The sequence below is a fragment of the Pteropus medius genome, unplaced genomic scaffold (assembly GCF_902729225.1).
Source record: "Pteropus medius unplaced genomic scaffold, Ma_sr-lr_union100, whole genome shotgun sequence".
NCBI classification, from domain to species: domain Eukaryota; kingdom Metazoa; phylum Chordata; class Mammalia; order Chiroptera; family Pteropodidae; genus Pteropus; species Pteropus medius.
Window position 1 is genome coordinate 5130077 of NW_024356333.1, and position 17333 is coordinate 5147409.

At 39.6% G+C, this 17333-nt stretch overlaps 1 protein-coding gene and 1 pseudogene across 11 annotated transcripts in view; one reads left to right on the forward strand and one right to left on the reverse strand.

Moving 5' to 3' along the window:
• Positions 1-17333, forward strand: part of TPK1 (thiamin pyrophosphokinase 1) — a 278577-nt gene that overhangs the window by 151287 nt on the left and 109957 nt on the right. The window lies entirely within an intron of this gene.
• On the reverse strand, positions 3510-3627 carry LOC120601554 (uncharacterized; annotated as a pseudogene).

Genomic DNA, 17333 nt, shown 5'->3' on the forward strand with positions numbered 1-17333 from the left:
TATGCCAATACCATGCTGTTTTAATTACTATAGCCTCATAATATATTTTGATATCAGGTAGAGTGATACCTGCAACTTCGTTCTTCTTTGTCAAGGATGTTTTGGCTATTTGGGTTCTTTTGTGATTCCATATTAATTTTAAGATTGTTCTAGGTTTGTGAAAAATGCCGTCGATATTTCGATAGGGATTGCACTAAATCTTAAGATCGCTTTGGGCAGCATGAACATTTTAACGGTGTTAATTCTCCCTATCCATGGCCACAGTATGACCTTCCATTTATTTGTATCTTCTTCAGTGTCTCATAGTCTCCCAAGTACAGGTCTTTTACTTCCTTGGTTAAATTTATTCCTAGATATTTCATTATATTAGATGCAATTGTAAATGATATTGCTTTCTTAATTTCTCTTTCTGATAGTTCATTCTTGGTGTATAAAAATTCAACCAATTTCTGAATATAAATTCTGTATTACTGAATTCATTTGTTCTAATAGTTTTTTGGTAGACTCTTTGGGGTTATCTCTATATACTGTCATGTCATCTTCAAATAATGACAGTTTTAATTCTTCCTTTCCAATTTGGATGTCTTTTATTTCTTGTCTTATTGTTATGGCTCTGGTGTCAGTCTGAGTTGTGACAAATGTATCATGGTTATTGAACATGTTAACATTAGTGGAAATTGAGTGAATGGTATACTGTCTGTACTATCTTTGCAACATTTTACTAGACCTAAAATTATTCCAAAATAAAAAGTTTATTTGAAAAAGATGTGTACTGTTTCAAATATGCTCTAACTGTAGAATGGTATAATCTTTTTTTGGAAATGACTCATACTATAAAATAAAAAGGCAAGTACTTCTTAGTGCTTAGGCAAATCAGAATGCCTTTTTGTGGACTCTCACCTTTAAAGTGTGTCCTCAAAAAGTTTCAAATTGTGAGTCTGTGCTGCATATTTAGGCAACTATTTCACATGAAAACTACACTTGTTAGGAACTTAATGGTGTTTAGACAGTGATGACAGCCCAGATCCTCTCGATCTTCCCAGATTCCCAAGAGAGTAAAGAATGGTAGGACTCCATCAAAGACAGCACTGGCACTAGGTATATTTTATCAGTGTCGACTGTCGAAGGAATAATCCTGTTTATTCTTGTGTTCCCTCTTTACCTGTCAAACTCCTATGGCCTTTATCACCACCTTCATTTTCTCCCCAGCTCATATGTTGATATTTGTCACATCTGCCCTTTTTCTTGTTTCCTCAGGCTTTAGTTATCACTCTGCCGTTATCTCCCTAACTAATACCTCTAATCTGGAACTCCAAAGCCATATTTCTACCTTCAACTGGAAGGCCAGAGGAACTTGATTTCAGCGTCTAAAACAAAATTCACCATCTTTCTCACAAAATCTTATTTTCTCTTTAGTTTCTGTCTCATCCAGTGGCACCATCATCCTTCCACCTGGCAGAAACCTTAGAGCAACCTTATGGTTTACAGTGCCATCCCTTAACACTTGGTCACAGTTCCTGTAGTTATACAGAAGCTTTTGTACCCACTTTGTTCTTTCCAGCCTTACTGCTGCTGTGTTAGTTCAGACCTTTCTCATTTCTCACCTAGGTTATTTGAGTAGTCTTCTGTTTGACCCCTTCACTCCAGTCTCTAACTAAAATTCACATCCTTTATCTTAAATGTATATCTGCTTTAAATCTTTTATTGTCTCCCAGTTTTTTTATTCCATCAGTATTTGTTTAATGAATAAATTATTTCCATTAACATCAATGCAAATTAAGACATCATGGCAAACCTTAGGTGACATGTAAACTCTTTGAAAGGATCTTATTAGTGACATTCTGGATGTCATAGTAATTCTCCTATGATAGATGTCTGATGTTTTAGCATCCTTGTCTGTCCCATTTGTAGTAATGAATGTTTATTATTAAAAGTATTAGTCTCTTATGCATTGTAAGTAGAGGTTAGGTGTTCAAATACTTGGGATAGGCTTTGCATTCTTTCTAGTTGCTATGTTCTTTAAGCCTCAGCTTTCTCATCTGTAAAATCAGAATAATAACCTATATATACCTATATAATAACCTATATATTAGTTAATGCACATCAGCGCCTGCCACGTATATAGTCCTTAATGAAAATAGAAGAGGTGGCTTTAATAGTCTTATGTTGTTATATGCCTTAGCTTTTGTGATCTATAACATTTTATACAATCATTTATATATTTATATAGTATATTGTATTTTGTAAAATATGTGATAAGAATATGTAAAATGTATTATGTATAATGTGATCTTTTGATTTTAAGATAAATTTCATGGACTAATATGATTTTAGAGTTAGACAGTGTTTTTAGATATCTCTTAAACTAGTTAGTTACTGTTTGTAGCCCAGGTTCATGGACTCATCATAGCTTCGTTTCTTTCAGACATAGTCTAATTTTACAAGAATTCTTTTAATATTAGGAATTTGAATTACATGGAGTACTTCTTCCATGTTTAAGTATCTCCTCAGAGAGGCCTTCGACTCCCCTTGCTCCCAGGGGACCAGTGAGAACAGCCCAGCCTCGCATGCTTGCACCTTGTCTTGGGCGGCAGGGGTATCGGGGAGGGGGGACGATGCGCTCCAGCTTCTCTAACCCCAAGGCAGATGCTGTGTGCCATGTGCGCGCTGAGGGGTACTACTCCAAGATGAGACAAAAACGCACTTCAGAGTTCCACGGGCAGACCTCGTCCCCTCAGAGGCGCTGCGGACCTCTGGGGATCGTCTCCCGGTCAGTGTAGCACTTTGACGTGCCTCTTCTGTCAGGTCATGACACTGTGATTTGGTGAGTAGGTCCATGGACCCAAATAGCCTCCAGTCTAGTGGAGGAGACAGATGTACTGGAGACCATAGAGTAATTCAGACCGTGAGAGATAACGCGCCTCTTCAGAATAGACTCAGCGTTTCTCACGGATTGTTTATATAGAACCCTTCTCTTTCACCCTCTAAGTTTTCATTTGAGAAAATGGAATAATATGGGTTTTTTCTTCCAAATGAAATTGCGGCTCGTATCACTGAGGCCTTCTGTGACCGCCTTATTTAAAGTCGTCGTCCTCCTCTCTGGTCCCTATTCCCAGCATTCCCGTACCCTTCCCTGCTTAGTTTTCTCCATAGCACTTGTCACCATCTGACATATTTAGGATATCTGTTTTTGTCCCCTCACTCACTCGAACGTAAACTTCATTTGGGCAGCATATTGTATATTTTTGTTCTCTGCTGTATCCCAGCACCTAAAACAGTACCTGGCACATAGTGGCACTCCATAAATATTTATCGAATGAATGAATATGTACACATATGGAGCAGTCCTTTATTAGCACACTCTTCTTATTAAATGTTGGTAAACTTCATTAAGTAAACTGCTTTAACTCTTTTATTTTTTTTATATTTTTTAGGTGAGGCAGCCTTTGGTTGACCTCACAGATTGCAAGGACCTTGTCTGTTTATAATCCCTTATTTTTTATTTTTTACGCCTACAGCACCTGGTCTTCCTAGGTGGTCTCCCATCCAAGTACTAACCAGGCCCGACCCTGCTTAGCTTCCAAGATCAGATGGGATCGGGCTTGTTCAGGTGGCATGGCCGTAGACAAACCGTCTTTAACTTTAAGAAGCCTTAGTCTACTGCCCCAGCTCTTGTCCCATTATAAGTGAAAAAATTTTGGCTCTGGTATACATGGAGATATTATTCGATCATATATATGTGCCTTCAGATTTTCTTTTCATTTTGTAAGACAAGGGAAGGGGATGTATGTTGTGTGTAATTAAAAATGGTACAACCAGTACCTTCTCTTCATTTCATTAATTGGTGTTTTACCACTTCTGGGACCAACTTTTCCAAGTCTAAGTTACTTGCAAAAGTTGAAAGCTAAAAAAAAAAAAATGAGAATACATACCGATTGTCTCGTAAGCCATTGTTATTGTAAACTTGATGAGAATAAATCTTGCTAACTTCTTTGAAGTAATACTAAAAGCAATGCCAGGCAATTCCAACATCAGCTCTGTCACTGAGGCATTTTAAGACTTTTATGACAAGTTGCTCTACCTTCTTGCCTGTGCCTATCTACCTCAAAGACATGTTGTCAGTGTTAATTGATGATTTTAATGAAATTCTAGAAAGTAACATGACATTCCCCAAAACACACCTCCACAACACACACACAAGTGTGTCCGCACAAGCCACCTCTTGCATTTTGGTATATAACCAACATTGTTCTCTTTGTCAAGTGCTGAAGCACCTGCTTATGCATGCGGGTTCTGGAAGAAATGCTGGGAAAGCTAAGTATCAGACGAGGAAGCCAGAGGAAGAAAAGTATTTCTAGGCATAGAGCGAACTAGCAAACTGTTGCCTAGATCATTTCAGAGGTGCCTGCAAAAGGGGAATTCACATCTCTGTTTTTCTTTCTTCTTGGAGATCAGCAATCTTTTTTATAGTGCTGTTCAACAAGAGAAAATGGATACACCCAGTGCTTTGAAGTGACTCAGGAGAGGTTGCTACGGATATGAAAAGCTGACTGCCTTAGAGGCTGTAGCAGCCTAATCCATTCCTGCTAGTGGAGAAGCACGCCTTTATCTGCCCTGAGACGAGGGTTAAGTGTGTCTGCTTACTAGGAATCTCAGGCGAATGACTCACTTGTCAGATAAAATTTCCTATTAATGCAGAGAAGCACAGATATGGCTGGTGAGGTGCTCCTCTGCAGAGCACTGCTTCTGTGAAAAGGACTTGTTGAGTTACTGCATTGTGAAGATGCAGAAATTGCAGATGGGGGAGGACACTATATCTTGAAGGCTTCTGTAAGAATTATACACGTATAATACAACATCCTGAAAATGCGAAATAGATTATAAAATTTCTCCTCATTTTTGTATCCCTTAGCAAGACATATTTATTATACATGGTAGTACCTACATCCATGATTATGGTTGTCCACAATAATAATAGTATATATATTTTTGAGAAATTATTTGCTTATAGTTTACGTCATGACAGTACTGAAATGACGTCACTGTTTGTCATAGGGATGTACATATCAGATTAATATATTTTCAGTGGTAGTTAAGTAATAGGGAGAAGAGAAATGCAGTCATAGAAATACGTTTTTGGTGTTAGGTATACATTTAAGTTGCATTTAAATCAGAGAAGATGGACTTCTATAGTATTTACTTTCCATCCTTCTCCTGTCTTAATAGCTGGAAGTAGAAAAAGTCTTTCTGCCTCCCTGACCGTCTGTTTTCCAGTGGCTGTCCGCATTCCACAGTCGACGTGCTGGGCCACAACGGCAGATGGTGTAGTAAAATCAGGATGCGCAGAGTGGAAATCAGGATACCAGCTTCTGTCCTGGATCTACCATGTGCCTTCTCCTCTCAGCACGTATGTGAATGTATATAATTGCCAACATTGGACAGCCGGACCAAGATATTTTTTAAATACATTAGGAAATAGGAATATCTGAATTCAAAAGAGACTGGTTACATTCTAATTGTATTTCGTCATCTGTTTCTATTAGAGATTTTAGATGCCCATACAATCGACCCCAAAGAGTCTGATTTTTAAAAGCATCTATATAAAGGAAATTATTTCAGAAAGAGGAAATTATTATTGAACAAGTATTTTATTCCGCATTGCACTCCGTTTACAATGATACGAACATGTAATATATTCAGCAAAATAGCAAATAGCAGTACTTGTATCTTTAAGGTGAACCTGATAAGGTGGTCACCCGTTTCCTATACATGTGTCAGCTGAAGCAAACTCACTACATGGCAAGAGATAAGCTTTAAGTAATTAATGTCACTGCAGCAACAGTTTTAACATTCTCATTTGACATTATAAAGTGGTCCACTGTATCTAGAAACCAGAGCATTGATGACAAAGTGCAAACTTTGCAATCAAAATGCTCTCTATTCTCTCAGAAGGTGGAAGGGGGCAATTAACATAAACTATGTTGCTCCAGGTTGCAACACCAAGGGTTGCACTACAGCAAGTCTGGTAGCCACCTGTTATAAACTAGTCAATTACAAATAAAGAGTTTTATACCACTAAACTTTGGGGAAATAACGCCCTCAAAGTACTACAAATAGCTAAATCTACTCCGTCCGGACATGGAGACCAAGAGCTTCATTTATCACCTTGGACAAGAATAACCAGCGAAGACTTACTTTATGGCTGAAGCAAAGCAAGAAATATTGTCGGGTGGAAAACGAATGATGATGATACAAGATAGGACAATTGCTATTAAAAAAAATGATCACACGTGCAGCAGTACTAATCTTCTGGCGACAAAGCATCTCTTAACCGAAGTCAATCTGTTGGCAAAAAGCTTTGGAAACTTATTTATCTCTTCTCCACTTGCTCAGCGGCAAGGACGGCGAAAGAAAGAGGATGCAGGTTTCATGTTCTGGAATCTCGTTACCCCGTTTCCACAGGATGGGGAGGAGGATTTGTGCTCTGAGCATCGTTAACCTTCTAAACACCAGCTTTAGTCAGGCGTCCTGCAGGCGAGAGAATTTCTAGCCAGAGTGGAAAATATCTGGTGCTTTTTTCCTAGAATGTTCCAGAATGCAGATTCGGATTTTCTCATTTATCTACCAGGCAATCATTTAACCTCTGTGGACATTTATATAACACAAATTGTATTATCCTTTCAAGCTCTACTTCCAAATAGCTAATCGTTTCTGAATATGATATAAATCATACTTTGAGTTTTCATTTTAAACTAAATACCATCTGTGTTGAAGATGCGGTGCTGGGTGTTTGGGGCCTTATAAACCACAGATGCTACGTCTTTCCATTCAGCATGGCTCTGTCATTCAGAAGGAATACCTTTGAACTGCTTTTCTGTAGAACTGTCTTCGTATCCTGGCAGTGTGAGGGATTCGGAGACCATAATCACCTGCAGTAGATTTTGTAATACCCATGCTATTTATTGATGCAGACCGTGATTTGATTTAATTTTACTTACTCATAAATATGTTTTGACTCTTCAAAGCATTTAATTTTCAGCAGAGATAATAGAATAAAAATCAGGTCCAAAAAAGAAAACCCACTAGTGTATGTTTTATTTATTCTCTTCAACTCTCCTTGGTACTAACTGCTTGATATAGAGAAATGTAAATACATGCAGATTTGCACTTGCCATTGCTCAGTGTATTTACGTGGGAAGAAAAAATAACACATTTCTACAGTTTTATGCATATCACACCATTGTTTTGTTTATATGGAAAAAATGTCCCACCCCAGGGATCTCATTGATATGGCTTGAGAACCTGTACGCTAGTTGATCAAGAGAACATTAGTCCTCAGGACAGATCTGCAAGGAAAGACGGCACTGTTATCACAATCAGGCTTGAAATGTTTAAAAAACTCAAAGCCTGGACCAGCATAGATCAAAAAAACATTCTTGGAATCAACTCAGTCATTATCCTATACTCTGTCATGACCAGAGTACCTGAAATTAAATGATTTTCATGGATTTTTAATGGCAATATGAAGATAAACAAAGAAAAAAATCAGTATATGCAGCAAGAATTTTGAGAAGTGGTCACAGCAGTCATCAGTGTTAGAAAGGTTACTTGGCGTCAACATATGGAGAATCTTTCATTTCTAGATAAGGAGTTTGAATTTTTGATCCGCAGATAAAGAATTAAACGGAAGATCATAAGATAATTTAGAAAAATATTGTAATGGTTGTGTGCAAGTTGAATTGAAGGATGGAAATTCTAACGACTGTAATAAAAATACCAGCTACAGGATTCTTTGAAGAATAACTCTTTAGTCATTTTCTCCACCAAGAATTTAAGAAATAGAGACTTTTAGAACTAGAATTAAAGTGTATTTGTTACGTATATACCAGTAACCCTGCTAAGGTGCTGTAAGTTGAAAAATGCAAACTGAATGAGCCAGTTCATGGCTGAGAATCTGTGGCTATTGGAGTGGGTGCCCTGTGAATAGTTAACCTGGAGCGTTGTCAGGAGGGCTGCAGGTAAAGGCTGACAGGTCAAGTGAGAGCCCCATGAGAGTGAGCCTCCTCCTGCCTAGTCTCTCCTTGTGCAGGTGCGGACTCAGCTGAACCTGGAAGATGGAATAGGGGCTGACTGAAACAAGGGGAGTGAGTGTTTTATTCTGAGTATTCAAGGTTAAAGGTTAAAGGGCAGACAGTACTGAAAGGACCAATCACACACATGCACTTGTTTAGCGAGATATCTTACGTTTTCCTTATCGAGCTAAGAGAATGAACTGGTAGGGAGGGGGCCACACTTGCACAGTCTCGTCGAGATGGGTTTCGTGTGTCCTGGCCTCCTCCACTGCTGACATGCAGCCAGTGTGCCTAGGACCTCTTTCAGCAAGAGAGTCTTTGCACAGGAGGTTGGAGGCTCCTCGGCTGAGCTGTCCAAAAAGGCACAGGGACACATGTGATCGGTTCCCAGTGGTCAGTCAGTGAGGGCACATGGGCTGCCTGGGCTCTTAGGCTAAACTCTTCGCCAGAGGATTATGGTTCATAGCAGTCAGGAGCCAGCATCAGAACTTACCATTGCTTCCATAGCTTTTCTCTCAAATGCAAACACGCTTATATACATTACTCTTTTCAGATATAAATATGTCCCTTCCTCTGCCTTTTTAAAATACTTTTCTCTAAAATAACATGTTCATGACATTTCTTAATGACTGACAGAGTTGGACAAAAACACTGTTCACAGGAGTTCATCTTTAGCAGGTTGGGATAGGCATCCTTGGAAATCCTCATGGTAGTCCCACCCCGTACAAGGGAGGGAAGGGAAGAAGGTGGCCCGGGCACCGAGGTGTGACATCTGTGGCATGCTGAGAATTAAAGCGTGTCTCCAGTGTAATGGGGGAGGAGCTGAGGACATAGCTGTGGGTCAGGATTGGGCTTCATCACGTAGATACCGGAAAGCCAGGACTTCGCTTTAAGCTGAGCATCGGCATGATCAGATCGGAGATGGAGAATGCTGGTCCTCATGATCAGATTGAGGATCACTTGGTTATAGAAGGCCAGGCAGGTGGCCAGTGGGGTTACTCGCGTGGGGTGATGCTGACTGAATTACAACTGTAGTGGAGAGGGTGGAGTAAGAATTATTTGAGAAAAATCTTGAGTTTTCTTAGACTTCTCATCTGTGAGTAGAAGGGCCTCATTATCTTGCCAAGGCATTATTTACTTCTCACCCAAACAAGCTTACATTAAACTGCAACTCACTGGGCCTGGTTGAAATTTAAGTGGGATCCCTGTAGTATTGTTTCCACAAGCTGCCAAGATCCAGCAGAGGTTGTAGTCAGTGTTTGTCAGTACATTATATTCTGATACCATAAAATCCGAAGTCTTTCATTTCCCTGGTGTCTTGTACTTCACTTCAATCACTGGAAGTATTTTATAGGCTCATTAAAACAATTTGATATTGCCGATTTTTGTCAGTTTGTTTTTGATCTGTCTTGATCCAGCTCTTCCCTTCGTCACCTGCATTTAGTCTTCCATCTTTAAAGCGTCAAGCAATTGGACCAAAGAATTTCATCATTCTGTTCAAGCCTAACTGTAGTACACAGATCTTAGAAAGTTAAGGGAAGCTAGTTAAGAAATGTCTAAATCTTTTGAGACTCTAGTGTTGAATTTTGTTAAGTCGGCTAGGTTGATGTTAGTTGTAATTCTCAAATGGTAGGGTAAACATATATCTTGGTTGGGATGGTTCCAGTTTATGCCTATATTTTTGGTATAATTATTTACAGTGTCTGACTTTTAATTTCAAAAGTATCTCTCATTTGTGTGTTAAATTGTATGGTCACACTGTCTATCAGAGAAAGCCACAAAGAAATCGTTTCTTTATGTATCTCCAGAATCCAATTTATGGAAAGTAAATGTAATTAAAATATGCTGAAAGCCAATGTCCCTGCTGTGGGCTTCATACACACTGTATTGAAGTCCTTTTGAGGACAAATGGACGGAAATGTGCCATTCGTTTACTAAAAGGTTTTTACTGCTATAGTAGAAAAATGAAATTGCTTCTCCTTTTGGTGTCATATTATCCCTTAACCAGTCTTGTCATGATTCTATCAAGGCAAATAATGCAAAGCTGAGTTTTTAATTTTTTAAACAAAATAGAAACAATTATTTACTCTGTTCTGGTAGAAACCAGAGAACCTTACATGGAAAGAAATCTTGAAAAAAACATGATAGTAGATTTGGTCTGTCCCCTGCCTTCATAGATGAGCCCAACCTTTAGAGATCGTCAGAGGCACAAGGAAGTCTTATAACTTGTGCATGGTTACATAGGTATAAAGCCATATGCCATATGATAGTCAGATCTCCAGTGTATTAATCCAGGGTTTGGGTGTCTTTTTTTACTAGATGTGATTACACATGAAAAATTAAAAGCAACCCTTATTCCCACCACTCCTTTTAACTAACAAAAAAAAAGGTCCATGTAAAATACCATGACTTGACTGTAGGAAATGTGTAGAAACAGAAATTTTGGGGGGATTTTATATATTGTAGAATATGGCATATTAGGTATGTGCTGGGTACTTGTGCTTATGTGTGGACAAGTATTCTAAATATTTTAAATATATTATTTAAAATAAAGTCCATAGGGCTAATACGATTGTAACAACACTTTAGAATTACAAACTTTGAATCCTTGATGCATCACGGCCAATAGAAAACATGCTAGCCCCTGACACTAGCCTCTATTCTTTAGAGAATGGCAGGCATATTCAAAAATAAATAGACTAGCCCTGGAATTGGTATGTCTTACTTTTTCGTACCCTCTGAAATTCATGGTCCACCCTCACTAACCTCACTCTCACTAAAATTTGTGATGTCTTTACTCATAACTCCAACAGAAACTCTGCTTTTCCCTAAGGACACTAGTAATTCTCTGCAGCCTTGGTAGCACTATTGTTTTGTTTTGTTTTTCTCTCCCACTACTTCTTCTAGAATAGGCCCTGGGAGTAGAGTCAGGTGTTTTCACTGCTCTTTGCTGTTTCTGCCTAGGCCTGTGCTGTCTGAAACTCTACCCCCAGCCACCCAAGCACTTGAAATGGAGCTAGCCTAAATTGAGATGTGCTATACAGGAAGGATTTTGGAGACTAAATGTGAAAAAAAAGAATGTAAAATATCTCAATATTTTTTCTAACTTTATTGAGATATAACTGGCATGTAACATTGTATAAGCTTCAGGTATGTAATATGTCTTGATAAACATATATACTGAGAAATGATGACCATAATGGAGGTTAATGCCTTCATCGCTCACATATTCATCTTATAACTAGAAGTTTGTACCCTTTGGCCAACATCTCCTCACTTCTCCCGCCCCCCAACTGCTGGCAGCCACCAGGGTGCCCTGTTTCTATGAGCTTGGCTTCGTTAGATTTCACATATAAGTGAGAGCCAACAGTACTTGCCTTTCTCTGACTTCCCTCACTTAGCTTACTGTCTGTCCTCCAGGTCCATCCATGTTGTTACAGATGGCAGGATTTCCTTCTTATAGGTGAATAATAGTCCATCTCATGTATACTGTACCTTTACCCCTTCATCCTACGATGGGCACTTAAGCTGTTTCCACATCTTGGCTGAAACAAACATGGGGTGCAGATGTCTCGTCGAGATCCTGATTTCATCTACTTTGGATATGTATCCAGAGGTGGAAGTAGTGGATCATATGGTAGTTTTATTTCTAATTTTTTGAGGAAACTCCATACTGTTTCCCATAGTGACTGTATGAATTTACATTCCCACCAGTAATGCACAAAGGTTCCCTTTTCTCCACACCAGTGGAAACACTTGTCACCTGTTGTCTTTTTGATAACAGCTATTCATTCTAACAGGCCCGACGTGATATCACTTTGTAATTCCAATGTTCATTTCCCTGATGATTAATGGTATTGAGTATGTTATCATTGACCTTTTGGTCACTTGTATGTCTTCTTTAGAAAAATCTCTATTCAGATCTTCCCATTTTTTAATCAAATTGTTTGGGTTTTTGGCTATAGAGTTATATGAGTTCCTTCTATATTTTGGATCTTAATCGCTCATCAGATAAGTGGTTTGTAATATTTTCTTCCATTTCATAGGTAGCCTTTTCATTATGTCGATTGTTTCTTTAGCTGTCCAGGGGAAGCTTTTTAGTCTGATGTAGTCCCACTTATTTATTTTTGCTTTTTTTGATTGTGCTTATGGTGTCATATCCAAAAAAATTATTGCGAAGACTTATGTCAAGTAGCTTTTCTCTGAGTTTTCTTCTAGCAGTTTTACAGTTTTAGATGTTATGTTTTAAGTTTTTAATCCTTTTCAAGTTCATTTTTGTGAGCGGTATAACATAGGGGTCCGATTTCATTCTTCTGTATGTGGTTACCAGTTGTCCCAACACCCCTATATTTTAATACAGATTACACTTTAGACATAGTGCATTAAATAAAATACACTTGAAAATTAATTTTAGCTTTCTTTTTACTTCTTTAAATGTAGCTACTAGAAACTTTTAAATTGTACATGTGTCTCCCGTTATATTTCCGTGGGATAATGCTGTCTATTCCAGTCCCTTCCCCTGTAAACTTCATGTCATCAGATTGTATCACTCATCACTCATTACTGTAGTCTTCATCATCTTGGTCCTGGTCATTTCCCCTCATGTCGTGATGAAGTTAACATCTAAGTCACCAATACCTTTTCCAACAATACTATCTTAATTCGTGGTAAATTTCACATGCACTCGAATGAGCCTTCCAATACACTGACCTCTTGTTTCCTTGAACTTAATTCCCCAGCAGGCTGTTTCGTTTACCTCCTTACATCAGCCACCCAGGCCTTGCCTATGACAAGGTTTGTAAACCTGCCACACTCTCGTGTATCCCTTCGTCTCATTTCCTTGTACCCGGACTCCCAGTCATCGGTCCCACCAGTGCCGTGATTCATCTGCCACGCTCTTTCGCTCTCCTTCAGCCCTGTTTCATTCCATCATCTGTGCAACAAATACTCACTGAACACCTGGTATGTTCCATGCTGCATTCTAAACACTAGAAATAGAAAATCTCTGCCATTGTGTCGTTTTTAATTAGGGTGACAAATAATAGGACAAGCTAAAAATATATCTAGCCTGGTGTCAGATAATGAGAGATGCTAAGGAGAACATTGCAATCGGAGAATGGAGACATGAACTGTTGGCATGGAGTAGGGGACATTTTTAAGTAGACAGCCAGTGAAGGAGCTAGCCATGTGAATGTCTGGGGAGAGAGCATTACGGGCAGAAAGAACAGCCAATGCAAAGTCCTGAAGTAGGAAGGACTCTGGTGATTTCAAGAAATAGAAAGTGGGAAAGAAGTGGCTGGAGAAGAGAGGAGAGAGCGAGGAGGGATAGAAAGTAAAGTCAGAGAGATACCTGCATATTAAATCATGAGGGCTTTGTAGGTCCTAATAAAAAAATATATTGGAAAGGCATTGGCGGTTTTTGTGCAGAAGGATGTCATAATCTAATTTATATTTTAACAGGATTGTTTTCGATCCTAGACTGAGAATAGATTGTGGGCAAATAAGGGCAGAAACAGAAAGACCTGTTGGAGGCTATCGTAGTATTTCAAGTGACAGATGATGGTGGCCCACACCTCCTGACAGATTCTGATGGCTGAGCCATGGTTGTGATGAGGTTGTGGGCTGTGAGAAGTGTAGAAACTCTAGATACGTATTGAAGATAAAGGCACTAGAGTTTCCTGAGAGAATGAGGAAGGGGCATGAGAGAGAGAACTCGAAGATGACTCTGGGTTTTGGCTGGAGCAACAGGTACAGGGGTGGATGGCAGGAAACAATTGGGGGAAGAGTCAGGTTAACTTATCTCTATTGGCTATGTCAGTAGAGGTGTCAAGTAAGCGGTGAGATGTATGAGCCTGGAGTTCAGGACAGAGATCTGGACTGGAGATATACATGCAGGAATTGCTGACCCAGGTGGTATGTAAAGCCACAAGGCCGCATGAGGACACCAAGGGAAGGAATGCCATGACAGAAGAAGCCAGACTTAGGGACCTTGCCCCAGGCCACTCCAAAGTTAACAGGTGACTCCAGATAAGGAACAGCTAGTGAGATCAAGAGAATGTGGTTTGCTGGAAGCTCATCAGATGTAGCTGATCAAATAATTATCAGAACAGAAAATGGCCCATTGGATTTTGCCGTGAGGGTCTGGAGATAGCAGTTTCTGATGGTGTGACAGGGGCTTGTCTGTATCTACTATGATAATCGCTTATTGGGCTCCTGGCTTTGTTCTTTGCAGTCCCACAGTTTATTCTCAACACACCCGGCATAGCGACTTTTTAAAATATATTGGTCATGTCACTCCTCTGCTCAAAATGGCTCCCCATTTAACAAAAATCAAAGATACAAAAATAAAATGGCTTGGCAACTCTCTATACAAATCTAGCACATTTTATTTAACAAAAATAAAATGGCTTGGCAACTCTCTATACAAATCTAGCACATTTTACTCTGATTTCTATTATGACCGCCACTAATTTCTCATTTAATTGTAGCAACTAGCCTCCTGATACTCTTTGAAAATGCCTGGGGCCATGTCACTGCTTCAGGGTCTCAATACAGTCTGTCCTCTGAAGCATCCTGCCCCGTGTTCTTAGATGCTGGCTAACGCCCTTGTCTTTTTCAGGTGTTTGCTGATATTCTGTTACTTTCTCAGTGTGGCCTACCTTAGCTCTATTATTTAAAGTCGAAGTCCCCCTCTACCTCCTCCCCACCCCGCCCATAGTTTTGCTTTTCCTTTTCCTCCTTCTCTGATATTCTCTGATAGCACTTACTGTACCACTTTTTCACATTCTGATGAATATAATTTTTTTCAGTCAATTGTGTATTATGCTCCATTTGAATGTCAACTCCATGAAGGCTGGAGTTTTTGTCTTCTTTACTGATATATTCTATGTTTAGAATAGAATGTAGCACATGGTAAATGATTAATAAATATTACCCAAAGTAACAAAGGTGAATTAAGTTACTCTTTTCAAAAGTCACTAATTACTGGAACACTTGCCAATCAGGCAAATACTATTTTGTAGGAATTAGATGATGTTAACTTAGCCTAATAATTAGCTCCTTGCCTCTCTGATTCTTTTATTCAGTTTTTCCTGAGTTTTTATATGCTTAGGGGAAGCTCAGTGAATACTTGTCTCCTGCATTGCAAACACTGCAGCTGGCATCTGTGAGTCATAGGCCCCCATAGGAGGGAGACACAAGTATACCAACTGTTGTAGCAGTGTGACTAGGTGTAAAAAGGAATAATTATGTTACTTAAATGGAGGGTTTTGATGATCCATCTGACGCAGACACGTGTGGTGTGGACGTGGAGTAACACCACAAAGAAGCATATGAAATTAAAGGGCTGGTATACGCACAGGTCCTAGAGAGGGACATGCATGTCATGCTGTGCTGGGTCCACATGGGAGGAGCCAGGGAGCCGGGAGAGAGAGAGCGAGGACATGTGATCAGGTGCCTTTGGGGGTCAGGGTAGGATACACACACAAAAGCGTGAGAGGGTTTCATTGGTGCGTTGAATGTCACTGAGTCCCAGAATGAGAGGGCAAGAAGGGGAACTTGTGGCAGGGACCAGCCACATCAGCGTGGTGCACGCTGTCTCCTGGGCTGGTGCTCACAGTCTGTGGGTGTGGATGCTGCAGCATTGGGAAAATATAGTTTTAAAAATGTACAGTTCACTGGGCAGTATTAGCAATAAATGCACAGGTCTTTGGGTCCACACAGAAGAGGAGCCCTGGCATTCTGTAAATGTGTGTTTCAGGCTGAACACTCTGTCCCATAGGTATTACTGTAAAACGTATGTAAACACGCAGCGGGGAGTCTGTCTCCTGTCTTCCATCTCTGTGAGTATCAGATGTCTTCCTTACATCACTGTCAGAGCCGGAGGAGTGTGTACTGTCCCTTGCCAGCTCCTCCCACTCACCTGTGGCTTGCATGGATCCCATAATGTTTTTAATCAGTCTCGCTAAGTACTTCCTGCAGGGAAAATGAATAGTGATGAGAAGTAATCTTGCTGCTGCTTTACTCTGAAAAACTCAGCGACTGATTTACAGGTACTGCTTATTCATCATGATATCCCAGGGTGAAAGAGGCGGTTACATTTCAGCCTTAAAGGTTATGGGATCCCTCAAGGCTTAGAGTATAGTAATGAGAAATTGAGAACCTGAAAACGGGATTCCTCAGACTGAATAGCGAATCAACTGTTGTATCATCAGGCTTTGCTTCTGATGTGAATGTAAGATTATGCGGATCGGAATGTGCCAGTGTGCTTTTTACTGGAGCCTTAGAACTATCTCCCCTTTAAATTTCATATGCAATTTCATGTCTTTCTCTTCAGTTAAAAGCAAATTCTCTTTAGTTTTTTTCTGAGATCCTGTATAATTTTGAGGCCTTTCCTCACTGGTTGGGTATGGCTTCATTAACAATCTCCTGAACAGGAATAGAAGCCATTTTCCTGACTTGATACCCCAAACAAAAGGTGTATATTTGGCAGTTTTGAGCCTAATTGCTGAACAATTTACCTCTTTCCTCTGAAGTTACAGAGGTCCCTGCCTTTGCCTGTGTATTCAAAGTAATACAGGCTTGCTAGGGCGTGCGGTCTTCTGGGCCCCGAATCTAACAGAGTTCTAGAAAGATCTCCAAAGTTAGTATTAAGTCTTAGAGATGTGAGGTGTACCTATCTTAAAAAAATACTCTAGCTTTGATACGAAACATCTTATTCAAAGTAAAAATTTCCATTCTCTCTACACTCTGAAAAGGTCAGAAACAGGAAACTCATTCTAAACTTCTAGGTTCTTCTCTTTAATTTACTTTTCATGTTTTTATGGAATCTCATTCTGTTTTTTATAGTCCTTCAATATGGCAGTTAATCTAGTTCTTCCTTAGGCTGACCAATCCTTTCTTGCAGTGTCTTCACTTGTTCATCAAACACTGGAACGTCTTATATGGGTTAGGCACTGCGCTGGCCACCGGGGCGTCTTATATGGGTTAGGCACTGCGCTGGCCACCGGGGCCATAACCAAGGCCAGACAAACGCTGTCCTTGGCTTCCTGGAGCTTCTGTCACTTATTGTTCCTCTAGGCACGGGACAGGTAATATTGGTGCCAGGGTAATGTTGTTCTGTAAAATCACACTGTCTTTATGGACTAAATATTATCTATACTTTTTAAAATGTGCTATTTTAAAACCTAGAAACTAAATATTTCTATTTTTAAATAATTTCTGGTTTATTTCAGGTGGAATGATTATTCCTGTTAGTTTTTA